Raw genomic sequence first — 12,000 nt, 5'->3', positions numbered from 1 at the left:
TGGATTTATCGTGTAAAATGTCGGAATAATACCCGAGTACGGAACCCTCAGGGCGCGAGTCAGACTCGCACTTGGCCGGTTTTTCCGAACAAAGATGATAGGTACCATATAACATAAATAAACATAAATAAAACAAAATAAAAGTTTTGATCTCGTATATTGATAAAAATATTTTTTTCCACCGGTCAATAATTTTATCAACAAATAATCGTAATCGGCAGAATCGTCGCCATTTTGGAAAATATTTAAAAAATTACCCAGGTTCTTTACAATGTCCATTTTGCTTTTGTGATTTGAATGTGAAACATTTTCTATGCTAAATCCTTCGACTAACAGATGCTGCAATGTTAAAGAACCTAATTTTTTCTCGTTTTCTTTCTCTTCTTCTGAAATGGCGTCCCTTCTTCCAATTTGCATTTTTTGAAAATCTTCTAAATTTAATTCAAATGATTGAATAACATGTGAAGATCTGTAAATAAAAAAACAAAGGCATAATATATAATAAGACAAGTGTAAATTAAAAATTTATAACACCCCCGACAAGTAAAGGTTACAGTAACTAGAAAAGAGCTGATAACTTTCAAACGGCTGAACCGATTTACTTGGATTATAGCTAAGAACACTCTCGATCAAGCCACCTTTCAAACAAAAAAAAAACTAAATTAAAATTGGTTCATTAGTTTAGGAGCTACGACACCACAGACAGATACCTACACAGATAAACAGATTCACACGTCAAACTAATAACACCCCTCTTTTTGGGTTCGGGTACAATTAATTGTAGGTATGTACTTATTTAAATATTTATATTAGTAATTTAAAATCGGTCATGTGTGATTCGCTCACGAAAGGTTCCGTAGTCCGTACCATCGTATAAGAATAAAATATTAAAACCTTCTAATTTTTTTTAATTTTCATGGCGGCCATTTTGAAAGTTTTGATGAATAGGTAGGTATTTGTTATTGTGGCGGCAATTCCAATACACATTCTGTGAAAATTTCAATTCTCTAGCTATTACGGTTCAAGAGATACAGTACGCTGTCAGACAGACAGAGGGATGGACGGACGGACGGGCAGCGGGGTCTTAGTCATTATACCTTCTGTTCAAATGTCTGTTGAGTTTATTTATCCAACTGTCAAAATCTGTAAAAATCTCCTGCCAACCGCATAGCCCTCGTGGTTCGGCACCTGGAATTAAAAAAAAAACGATCAAGTGGGAATTCGATCCGCACACAAAGGGTTCCGTGCCATAGTACAGAAAATAGTACTTTTTTCCTTTTTTTAATTTTTTTTAAATTAAAATATTACAATAAAACTTAAAGCTAGCCTCATCTTATTACTATATAAATCATGCCCGCGTGGAATGGTGCCAAGAATACTGGCTGCATTTCCGCGCTGGACAGCCAGGCTGACGGATTTTTTTTTTAATTTTCGTGGCGACCATTTTGAAATCCATGTCCATCTCCATCCATCCATCCATCCATGAATGTGTATTTCTATTATAGAAATATCCCAACTCACTACCTATTACGGTTTACGGAATACAGTCCATTGACAGACAGACGGACGGATGGACGGACGGCGGAGAGTTAGTAATAGGGTCCCGTTGACACCTTTCAGGTACGGAACCCTAAAAAACCAGCAAAGTGCGAGTCAGACTCGCGCACTGAGGGTTCCGCACTTGGGTCTTTTTTCCAACATTTTGCACGACAAATCAAAAAAACCATTATGCATAAAAATAAATAAAAATCTGTTTTAGGATGTACAGGTAAAGCCCTTTCATATGATACCCCACTTGGTATAGTTATCTTACTTAGAAAATTGAAACACATTTTAATTTTTTTTTTAATGATGGAACCACAAATTCGCGGTTTTCAGATTTATGCCTGCATTTATGCTATAAGTAGACCTACCTACCTGCCAAATTTCATGATTCTAGGACAACGGGAAGTATCCTATAGGTTTCTTGACAGACAGACAGACAGACAGACAGCATCTACCGGCTTATATCATTTCACTGCAACGAAGTCTTAGATCATGGCGTAATAATTTCCACCACACACGGAATGCGACGCATAGCTACGTATGTGATGAAACCCTGACCAAGCAATAGTTGCATCACAATCGGCCGGTTGCGCTGTGCCAAGTAGAAAGTAGATATTTCCTAGTAGATAAAACAATCTGTGCGTGTTTAGGCAATCCATTGCGTCAGGCTGATATAGGTTTCCGCTTACTAATAAACTACAAGTGTAAATTAAAAATTTATAACACCCCCGACACGTGAAGGTTACAGTAACTAGTAAAGAGCTGATAACTTTCAAACGGCTGAACCGATTTTCTTGGATTATAGCTAAGAACACTCTCGATCAAGCCACCTTTCAAACAAAAAAAAACTAATTTAAAATCGTTTCATTCGTTTAGGCGCTACGATGTCACAGACAGATACACAGATACACAGAGACACAGATACAGACGTCTAACTTATAACACCCCTCTTTTTGGGTCGGGGGTTAAAAATCCATCCAAACTTAAATAAAGTGTGTTTGTCTGTCTGTCTGCTACCTCTTCACGGCCTAACAGTTCAACTGATTTTGATGAAAGCGGGTGACGTGCGGTTGTGCGGGACGTCCCCCGTCTCATACCCCGATTGCCATCTTGACCTGTCGCATAGTTAATATAAGCCAGGTAATATAAAGTATGTTTGTCTGTCTGTCTGCTACCTCTTCACGGCCTAACGGTTCAACCGATTTTGATGAAAGCGGGTGACGTGCGGTTGTGCGGGACGTCCCCCGTCTCATACCCCGATTGCCATCTTGACCTGTCGCATAGTTAATATAAGCCAGGTAATATAAAGTATGTTTGTCTGTCTGTCTGCTACCTCTTCACGGCCTAACAGTTCAACTGATTTTGATGAAAGCGGGTGACGTGCGGGTGTGCGGGACGTCCCCCCGTCTCATACCCCGATTGCCATCTTGACCTGTCGCATAGTTAATATAAGCCAGCTAATATAAAGCATGTTTGTCTGTCTGTCTGCTACCTCTTCACGGCCTAACAGTTCAACTGATTTTGATGAAAGCGGGTGACGTGCGGTTGTGCGGGACGTCCCCCGTCTCATACCCCGATTGCCATCTTGACCTGTCGCATAGTTAATATAAGCCAGCTAATATAAAGTATGTTTGTCTGTCTGTCTGCTACCTCTTCACAGCCTAACGGTTCAACCGATTTTGATGAAAGCGGGTGACGTGCGGTTGTGCGGGACGTCCCCCGTCTCATACCCCGATTGCCATCTTGACCTGTCGCATAGTTAATATAAGCCAGGTAATATAAAGTATGTTTGTCTGTCTGTCTGCTACCTCTTCACAGCCTAACGGTTCAACCGATTTTGATGAAAGCGGGTGACGTGCGGTTGTGCGGGACGTCCCCCGTCTCATACCCCGATTGCCATCTTGACCTGTCGCATAGTTAATATAAGCCAGGTAATATAAAGTATGTTTGTCTGTCTGTCTGCTACCTCTTCACGGCCTAACAGTTCAACTGATTTTGATGAAAGCGGGTGACGTGCGGGTGTGCGGGACGTCCCCCCGTCTCATACCCCGATTGCCATCTTGACCTGTCGCATAGTTAATATAAGCCAGGTAATATAAAGTATGTTTGTCTGTCTGTCTGCTACCTCTTCACGGCCTAACAGTTCAACTGATTTTGATGAAAGCGGGTGACGTGCGGTTGTGCGGGACGTCCCCCGTCTCATACCCCGATTGCCATCTTGACCTGTCGCATAGTTAATATAAGCCAGCTAATATAAAGTATGTTTGTCTGTCTGTCTGCTACCTCTTCACAGCCTAACGGTTCAACCGATTTTGATGAAAGCGGGTGACGTGCGGTTGTGCGGGACGTCCCCCGTCTCATACCCCGATTGCCATCTTGACCTGTCGCATAGTTAATATAAGCCAGGTAATATAAAGTATGTTTGTCTGTCTGTCTGCTACCTCTTCACAGCCTAACGGTTCAACCGATTTTGATGAAAGCGGGTGACGTGCGGTTGTGCGGGACGTCCCCCGTCTCATACCCCGATTGCCATCTTGACCTGTCGCATAGTTAATATAAGCCAGGTAATATAAAGTATGTTTGTCTGTCTGTCTGCTACCTCTTCACGGCCTAACGGTTCAACCGATTTTGATGAAAGCGGGTGACGTGCGGTTGTGCGGGACGTCCCCCGTCTCATACCCCGATTGCCATCTTGACCTGTCGCATAGTTAATATAAGCCAGGTAATATAAAGTATGTTTGTCTGTCTGTCTGCTACCTCTTCACAGCCTAACGGTTCAACCGATTTTGATGAAAGCGGGTGACGTGCGGTTGTGCGGGACGTCCCCCGTCTCATACCCCGATTGCCATCTTGACCTGTCGCATAGTTAATATAAGCCAGGTAATATAAAGTATGTTTGTCTGTCTGTCTGCTACCTCTTCACGGCCTAACAGTTCAACTGATTTTGATGAAAGCGGGTGACGTGCGGGTGTGCGGGACGTCCCCCCGTCTCATACCCCGATTGCCATCTTGACCTGTCGCATAGTTAATATAAGCCAGCTAATATAAAGCATGTTTGTCTGTCTGTCTGCTACCTCTTCACGGCCTAACAGTTCAACTGATTTTGATGAAAGCGGGTGACGTGCGGTTGTGCGGGACGTCCCCCGTCTCATACCCCGATTGCCATCTTGACCTGTCGCATAGTTAATATAAGCCAGCTAATATAAAGTATGTTTGTCTGTCTGTCTGCTACCTCTTCACAGCCTAACGGTTCAACCGATTTTGATGAAAGCGGGTGACGTGCGGTTGTGCGGGACGTCCCCCGTCTCATACCCCGATTGCCATCTTGACCTGTCGCATAGTTAATATAAGCCAGGTAATATAAAGTATGTTTGTCTGTCTGTCTGCTACCTCTTCACAGCCTAACGGTTCAACCGATTTTGATGAAAGCGGGTGACGTGCGGTTGTGCGGGACGTCCCCCGTCTCATACCCCGATTGCCATCTTGACCTGTCGCATAGTTAATATAAGCCAGGTAATATAAAGTATGTTTGTCTGTCTGTCTGCTACCTCTTCACAGCCTAACGGTTCAACCGATTTTGATGAAAGCGGGTGACGTGCGGTTGTGCGGGACGTCCCCCGTCTCATACCCCGATTGCCATCTTGACCTGTCGCATAGTTAATATAAGCCAGGTAATATAAAGTATGTTTGTCTGTCTGTCTGCTACCTCTTCACAGCCTAACGGTTCAACCGATTTTGATGAAAGCGGGTGACGTGCGGTTGTGCGGGACGTCCCCCGTCTCATACCCCGATTGCCATCTTGACCTGTCGCATAGTTAATATAAGCCAGGTAATATAAAGTATGTTTGTCTGTCTGTCTGCTACCTCTTCACAGCCTAACGGTTCAACCGATTTTGATGAAAGCGGGTGACGTGCGGTTGTGCGGGACGTCCCCCGTCTCATACCCCGATTGCCATCTTGACCTGTCGCATAGTTAATATAAGCCAGGTAATATAAAGTATGTTTGTCTGTCTGTCTGCTACCTCTTCACGGCCTAACAGTTCAACTGATTTTGATGAAAGCGGGTGACGTGCGGGTGTGCGGGACGTCCCCCCGTCTCATACCCCGATTGCCATCTTGACCTGTCGCATAGTTAATATAAGCCAGGTAATATAAAGTATGTTTGTCTGTCTGTCTGCTACCTCTTCACGGCCTAACAGTTCAACTGATTTTGATGAAAGCGGGTGACGTGCGGTTGTGCGGGACGTCCCCCGTCTCATACCCCGATTGCCATCTCGACCTGTCGCATAGTTAATATAAGCTAGGTAATATAAAGTATGTTTGTCTGTCTGTCTGCTACCTCTTCACGGCCTAACAGTTCAACTGATTTTGATGAAAGCGGGTGACGTGCGGGTGTGCGGGACGTCCCTCGCCTCATTCCCCGATTGCCATCTCGACCTGTCGCATGGTTAATATAAGCTAGGTAATATAAAGTATGTTTGTCTGTCTGTCTGCTACCTCTTCACGGCCTAACAGTTCAACTGATTTTGATGAAAGCGGGTGACGTGCGGGTGTGCGGGACGTCCCCCGCCTCATTCCCCGATTGCCATCTCGACCTGTCGCATAGTTAATATAAGCTAGGTAATATAAAGTATGTTTGTCTGTCTGTCTGCTACCTCTTCACGGCCTAACGGTTCTTAACCGATTTTGATGAAAGCGGGTGACGTGCGGGTGTGCGGGACGTCCCCCCGTCTCATACCCCGATTGCCATCTTGACCTGTCGCATAGTTAATATAAGCCAGCTAATATAAAGCATGTTTGTCTGTCTGTCTGCTACCTCTTCACGGCCTAACAGTTCAACTGATTTTGATGAAAGCGGGTGACGTGCGGTTGTGCGGGACGTCCCCCCGTCTCATACCCCGATTGCCATCTTGACCTGTCGCATAGTTAATATAAGCCAGGTAATATAAAGTATGTTTGTCTGTCTGTCTGCTACCTCTTCACAGCCTAACGGTTCAACCGATTTTGATGAAAGCGGGTGACGTGCGGTTGTGCGGGACGTCCCCCGTCTCATACCCCGATTGCCATCTTGACCTGTCGCATAGTTAATATAAGCCAGGTAATATAAAGTATGTTTGTCTGTCTGTCTGCTACCTCTTCACGGCCTAACAGTTCAACTGATTTTGATGAAAGCGGGTGACGTGCGGGTGTGCGGGACGTCCCCCCGTCTCATACCCCGATTGCCATCTTGACCTGTCGCATAGTTAATATAAGCCAGCTAATATAAAGCATGTTTGTCTGTCTGTCTGCTACCTCTTCACGGCCTAACAGTTCAACTGATTTTGATGAAAGCGGGTGACGTGCGGTTGTGCGGGACGTCCCCCCGTCTCATACCCCGATTGCCATCTTGACCTGTCGCATAGTTAATATAAGCCAGCTAATATAAAGTATGTTTGTCTGTCTATCTGCTACCTCTTCACAGCCTAACGGTTCAACCGATTTTGATGAAAGCGGGTGACGTGCGGGTGTGCGGGACGTCCCCCGCCTCATTCCCCGATTGCCATCTCGACCTGTCGCATGGTTAATATAAGCTAGGTAATATAAAGTATGTTTGTCTGTCTGTCTGCTACCTCTTCACGGCCTAACAGTTCAACTGATTTTGATGAAAGCGGGTGACGTGCGGGTGTGCGGGACGTCCCTCGCCTCATTCCCCGATTGCCATCTCGACCTGTCGCATGGTTAATATAAGCTAGGTAATATAAAGTATGTTTGTCTGTCTGTCTGCTACCTCTTCACGGCCTAACAGTTCAACTGATTTTGATGAAAGCGGGTGACGTGCGGGTGTGCGGGACGTCCCCCGCCTCATTCCCCGATTGCCATCTCGACCTGTCGCATAGTTAATATAAGCTAGGTAATATAAAGTATGTTTGTCTGTCTGTCTGCTACCTCTTCACGGCCTAACGGTTCTTAACCGATTTTGATGAAAGCGGGTGACGTGCGGGTGTGCGGGACGTCCCCCCGTCTCATACCCCGATTGCCATCTTGACCTGTCGCATAGTTAATATAAGCCAGCTAATATAAAGCATGTTTGTCTGTCTGTCTGCTACCTCTTCACGGCCTAACAGTTCAACTGATTTTGATGAAAGCGGGTGACGTGCGGTTGTGCGGGACGTCCCCCCGTCTCATACCCCGATTGCCATCTTGACCTGTCGCATAGTTAATATAAGCCAGCTAATATAAAGTATGTTTGTCTGTCTATCTGCTACCTCTTCACAGCCTAACGGTTCAACCGATTTTGATGAAAGCGGGTGACGTGCGGGTGTGCGGGACGTCCCCCGCCTCATTCCCCGATTGCCATCTCGACCTGTCGCATAGTTAATATAAGCTAGGTAATATAAAGTATGTTTGTCTGTCTGTCTGCTACCTCTTCACGGCCTAACAGTTCAACTGATTTTGATGAAAGCGGGTGACGTGCGGGTGTGCGGGACGTCCCTCGCCTCATTCCCCGATTGCCATCTCGACCTGTCGCATGGTTAATATAAGCTAGGTAATATAAAGTATGTTTGTCTGTCTGTCTGCTACCTCTTCACGGCCTAACAGTTCAACTGATTTTGATGAAAGCGGGTGACGTGCGGGTGTGCGGGACGTCCCCCGCCTCATTCCCCGATTGCCATCTCGACCTGTCGCATAGTTAATATAAGCTAGGTAATATAAAGTATGTTTGTCTGTCTGTCTGCTACCTCTTCACGGCCTAACGGTTCTTAACCGATTTTGATGAAAGCGGGTGACGTGCGGGTGTGCGGGACGTCCCCCCGTCTCATACCCCGATTGCCATCTTGACCTGTCGCATAGTTAATATAAGCCAGCTAATATAAAGTATGTTTGTCTGTCTGTCTGCTACCTCTTCACGGCCTAACAGTTCAACTGATTTTGATGAAAGCGGGTGACGTGCGGGTGTGCGGGACGTCCCCCCGTCTCATACCCCGATTGTCATCTCGACCTGTCGCGTACTATAAGCTAGGCACTTCTACTATCAGTGAAGTGCATTGAACTTTGTATGGACATTGAGATAAGATTGTTATTTTGTAAATAAAAACAACAACTCAATCGGTAGAGTGTATTGAACCTAGTTTAGAGTGAAAACCTCGTAAGTGTAAAAGAAGTAACTTTTCAGGAGGAAGAAAAAACTGCGTGCTGTAAAATATTCGTATGGCATCTATTATGTTTTTTTATTAATTAAGATGGAAATTTAACCCGCTTTTATATCCAGAACTGAAATTTTGATCCTTTTTAAATAAGAAACGAAACGTTCGTTCCAAGGTTTTCACGCCAAACTGACAGAAGCGAGTATTTACGAGTTTCTCATTTAATGTCATAGATGGCGTTACGAGTATCGAATGAACAAATTAGTCAGATCAGGATGTGCGTTGCGAGGTTTCTTCCTAGAAACGCAATAAAATAAATTTGAGCAAAAATGCATTCCCGAGGTTTTCACTCTAAGACGATGGTTTAGTCTTGTATAGTTCGCGACAGGTTAAGATGGCAGTTGGGGTATATGAATACTACCTACCTTAGTGATACCCGCGCAACCGCCAGTCCGTTGAGGAACAAACACAGGTTTTAGTGGGTGCAAGCCCCACATAACCCTTCCGTTTCCCCTGACGAAAGGGTATGCGATAGGCAAAAAAAAAAAAAAAAAATGGCAGTTGGGGTATGAGGCGGGGGGACGCCCCGCACACCCGCGCTATCCCGCACCGAGTTAGCGCAGAGCTGTGCGGGTTTGCAGGGCGTACCCACACCGATTGCCATGCCGACCTGTCGCGAACTATCGGTACCTACTTCAAACGAAGAAGCGATATTCTTTAATTTGGTTTTTCGCAATTTGTAAACTAATACGACAGAGTAGGCGGCATTCTAGTTGCGACAATGGCAGTATCATTTCCACGTGTTTATATAAAAATCTTTACTTGAAAGGGTCCAGTTCAAGAAATTAGCTATAGTATCGACTCAATTGTGAGTAACTCATGTCACACTCATTATTTTGATTAATTTCTTAAACTGAACACTTTCAAGTAAAGATATTTATGTAATCCTGTGAAGATGATACTGCCATTGTCGGAATTAGAATGCCATAAGCCTACTTTGCGATTGTCCATTTTGCACTGACACTCGCAACTACAAAATGGCTTGGTCCTGCAGGAAAAAGACGAGTGGGAAGACCAAGGTCACGCTAGTGTGACGATTTAGTACCCATAGCGGGTTAAAACTGGATAAAAAATGCAAAGGATAGAGTTAAATGACAGAAACTGGGGGAGGGAACCCAATGAGGGATCCTTATCGATAAAATAAATATAGACTAACACTAGCATATTATACTAACATTAATTAGGTTAAGAAACTAAATTGTAATAGTTAAGATTAGACATAAGGAAAAATTTGTAAGATAAGGAGTAAATAAAGGCTTAATAATAAAAAAAAAAGCCTACTTTGTCGTATTAATTTACAAATTAATACGACTTTGCCACAGTCGGGTAATAACGAAGGTCTAACACGCGCTGGCTGTCTCTCTATAAACATTGTATCTTTTTCTGACCTTACTAGGTATAAAATAATTGCGCGAGTTAATTGCGTGAATAAAGTAAACAGCTATTAAAATATTATGTTGATGCCGTCATTTGTTGTTCGACCTGTATGGCACAGCGATCTGGCTTACCTTGCACTACCAAGGTGCTGAATTCGTTATCCGGTTGGGTTAAAAGGTGGATGCGAAGAGTCTGTCCGCGAAGTTCAAAAATTGGGTTTTTCGTAAATTTGTAAACTAATAATATACTTACGACAAAGTAGGCTTATGGCACTTTAATTGCGCCAATGGCAGTATCATCCTCACAGGTTTATATAAAAATCTTTACTTGAAAGGGTCCAGTTTAAGAACTTAGCTCTAGTGTCAACTAATTTGTGAGACATAGTCGATACTAGAGCTAACTTCTTAAACTGGACCCTTTCAAGTAAAGTTTTTGTATAAACCTGTGAGGACGATACTGCCATTGTCGGAATCAGAATGCTATAAGCCTACGTTGTCGTATTAGTTTACAAATTGCGAAAAACCAAATTAAATTTGAATTTCGCGGGCAAGCCGGTCTCATGGCCCTTAAGCGGGGTCTCTCCGCCACCCGCTCCATACAAACGTACTTCCTATTTCATTTGAATATCAAGCAATCAAAGTCAAAGCTATCTATGCCTGTGGTTTACCAGATTTCTGTTAAAATATTCGGTTCCAAAGTTACGCGGTCTTAAAGATTCACATAGAAATCTTGAGCTCCTGTAATTTTGGAACTACATATTTTTAGAAAAATCTAATACACCACAGGCATAGATATTAGTTTCTAGAATATGTCTGCAAAATTTCATGGACTTTGGTTGCTTAATATTCAAATTAAATTGGAACTACGATTGTATGGAGTGAGTGACGGAGAGAGCCCTGTTAAATAAGGATCTTTGTAACCCCCGACCCAAAAACTCAACCGTTGAGCCTCAATAGCTCAGCGGTTGAGGAGCGGACTGAATTCCGAAAGGTCGGCGGTTCAAACCCCACTCGTTGCACTATTGTCGTACCCACTCCTGCACATGCTTTACGCTTAATTGGAGGGGAAAGGGGAGTATTAGTCATGATGAGCATGGCTAATATTCTTGTTGAAAAAAAAACGAGGGGTGTAATAAGTTTGACGTGTGTTTAGCGTGTGTGTGTGTGTGTGTGTGTGTGTGTGTGTGTGTGTTAGTTTAGTGTGTGTGACTCTGTTTAGCCGTTTGAAGATTATCAGCTCTTCTAGTTTTCTTATTAGACCAGTTATTACTATCCGACCAATACATATTGTGATGTATCCAGTTAAATTCTAGTAAGGACTAATTATAACAAGTGTGTATATATTTACACAAACCATTTCAAAAATTAAATTAATAATTTAACAAGTGTAAGTTAAAAATTTATAACACCCCCGACAAGTGAAGGTTACAGTAATTAGAAAAGAGCTGATAACTTTCCAACAGCTGAACCGTTTTTCTTGGATTATAGCTAAGAACACTCTCGATCAAGCCACCTTTCAAACAAAAAAAAAGTAAATTAAAATAGGTTCATTAGTTTAAGAGCTACGATGCCACAGACAGATACACAGATACACACGTCTAACTTATAACACCCCTCTTTTTGGGTCGGGGGTTAAAATGTAAAACTTCACTATTTATACTAAACTTTACTTTTTAGAGGTTTTTGTGTCTGGGATTTTTTTAAATATTTAAGTTAATTAAATAACGATTTAAAATAATTCAGTTAACGATTAAATACTAACCATTCACATCCGTATTAATTGCACTATCCATTTATTTATTCACACTAAACACTGGAACTAACAAAAACACGTGTGTAAACAATAAACACCAATCTGGAATGATAACACCACTACACAACACTCTCACTGGGTA

The 12,000-nt window shown here is 43.2% G+C and overlaps 1 long non-coding RNA gene across 1 annotated transcript; it reads right to left on the bottom strand.

Moving 5' to 3' along the window:
• Positions 1-140: 140 nt before the first annotated feature.
• Positions 141-12,000, bottom strand: LOC123878270. Its single transcript, XR_006798809.1, has 3 exons — positions 11,868-12,000; positions 1,098-1,188; positions 141-469 (listed from the first exon to the last, which is right to left on the bottom strand). It is a non-coding gene; the product is annotated as an uncharacterized LOC123878270 (long non-coding RNA).

This window comes from Maniola jurtina, chromosome 26, assembly GCF_905333055.1.
Source record: "Maniola jurtina chromosome 26, ilManJurt1.1, whole genome shotgun sequence".
NCBI lineage: Eukaryota > Metazoa > Arthropoda > Insecta > Lepidoptera > Nymphalidae > Maniola > Maniola jurtina.
The sequence above is the reverse complement of the archived record's forward strand: the minus strand, read 5'-3'. Positions and strand labels throughout refer to the sequence as shown.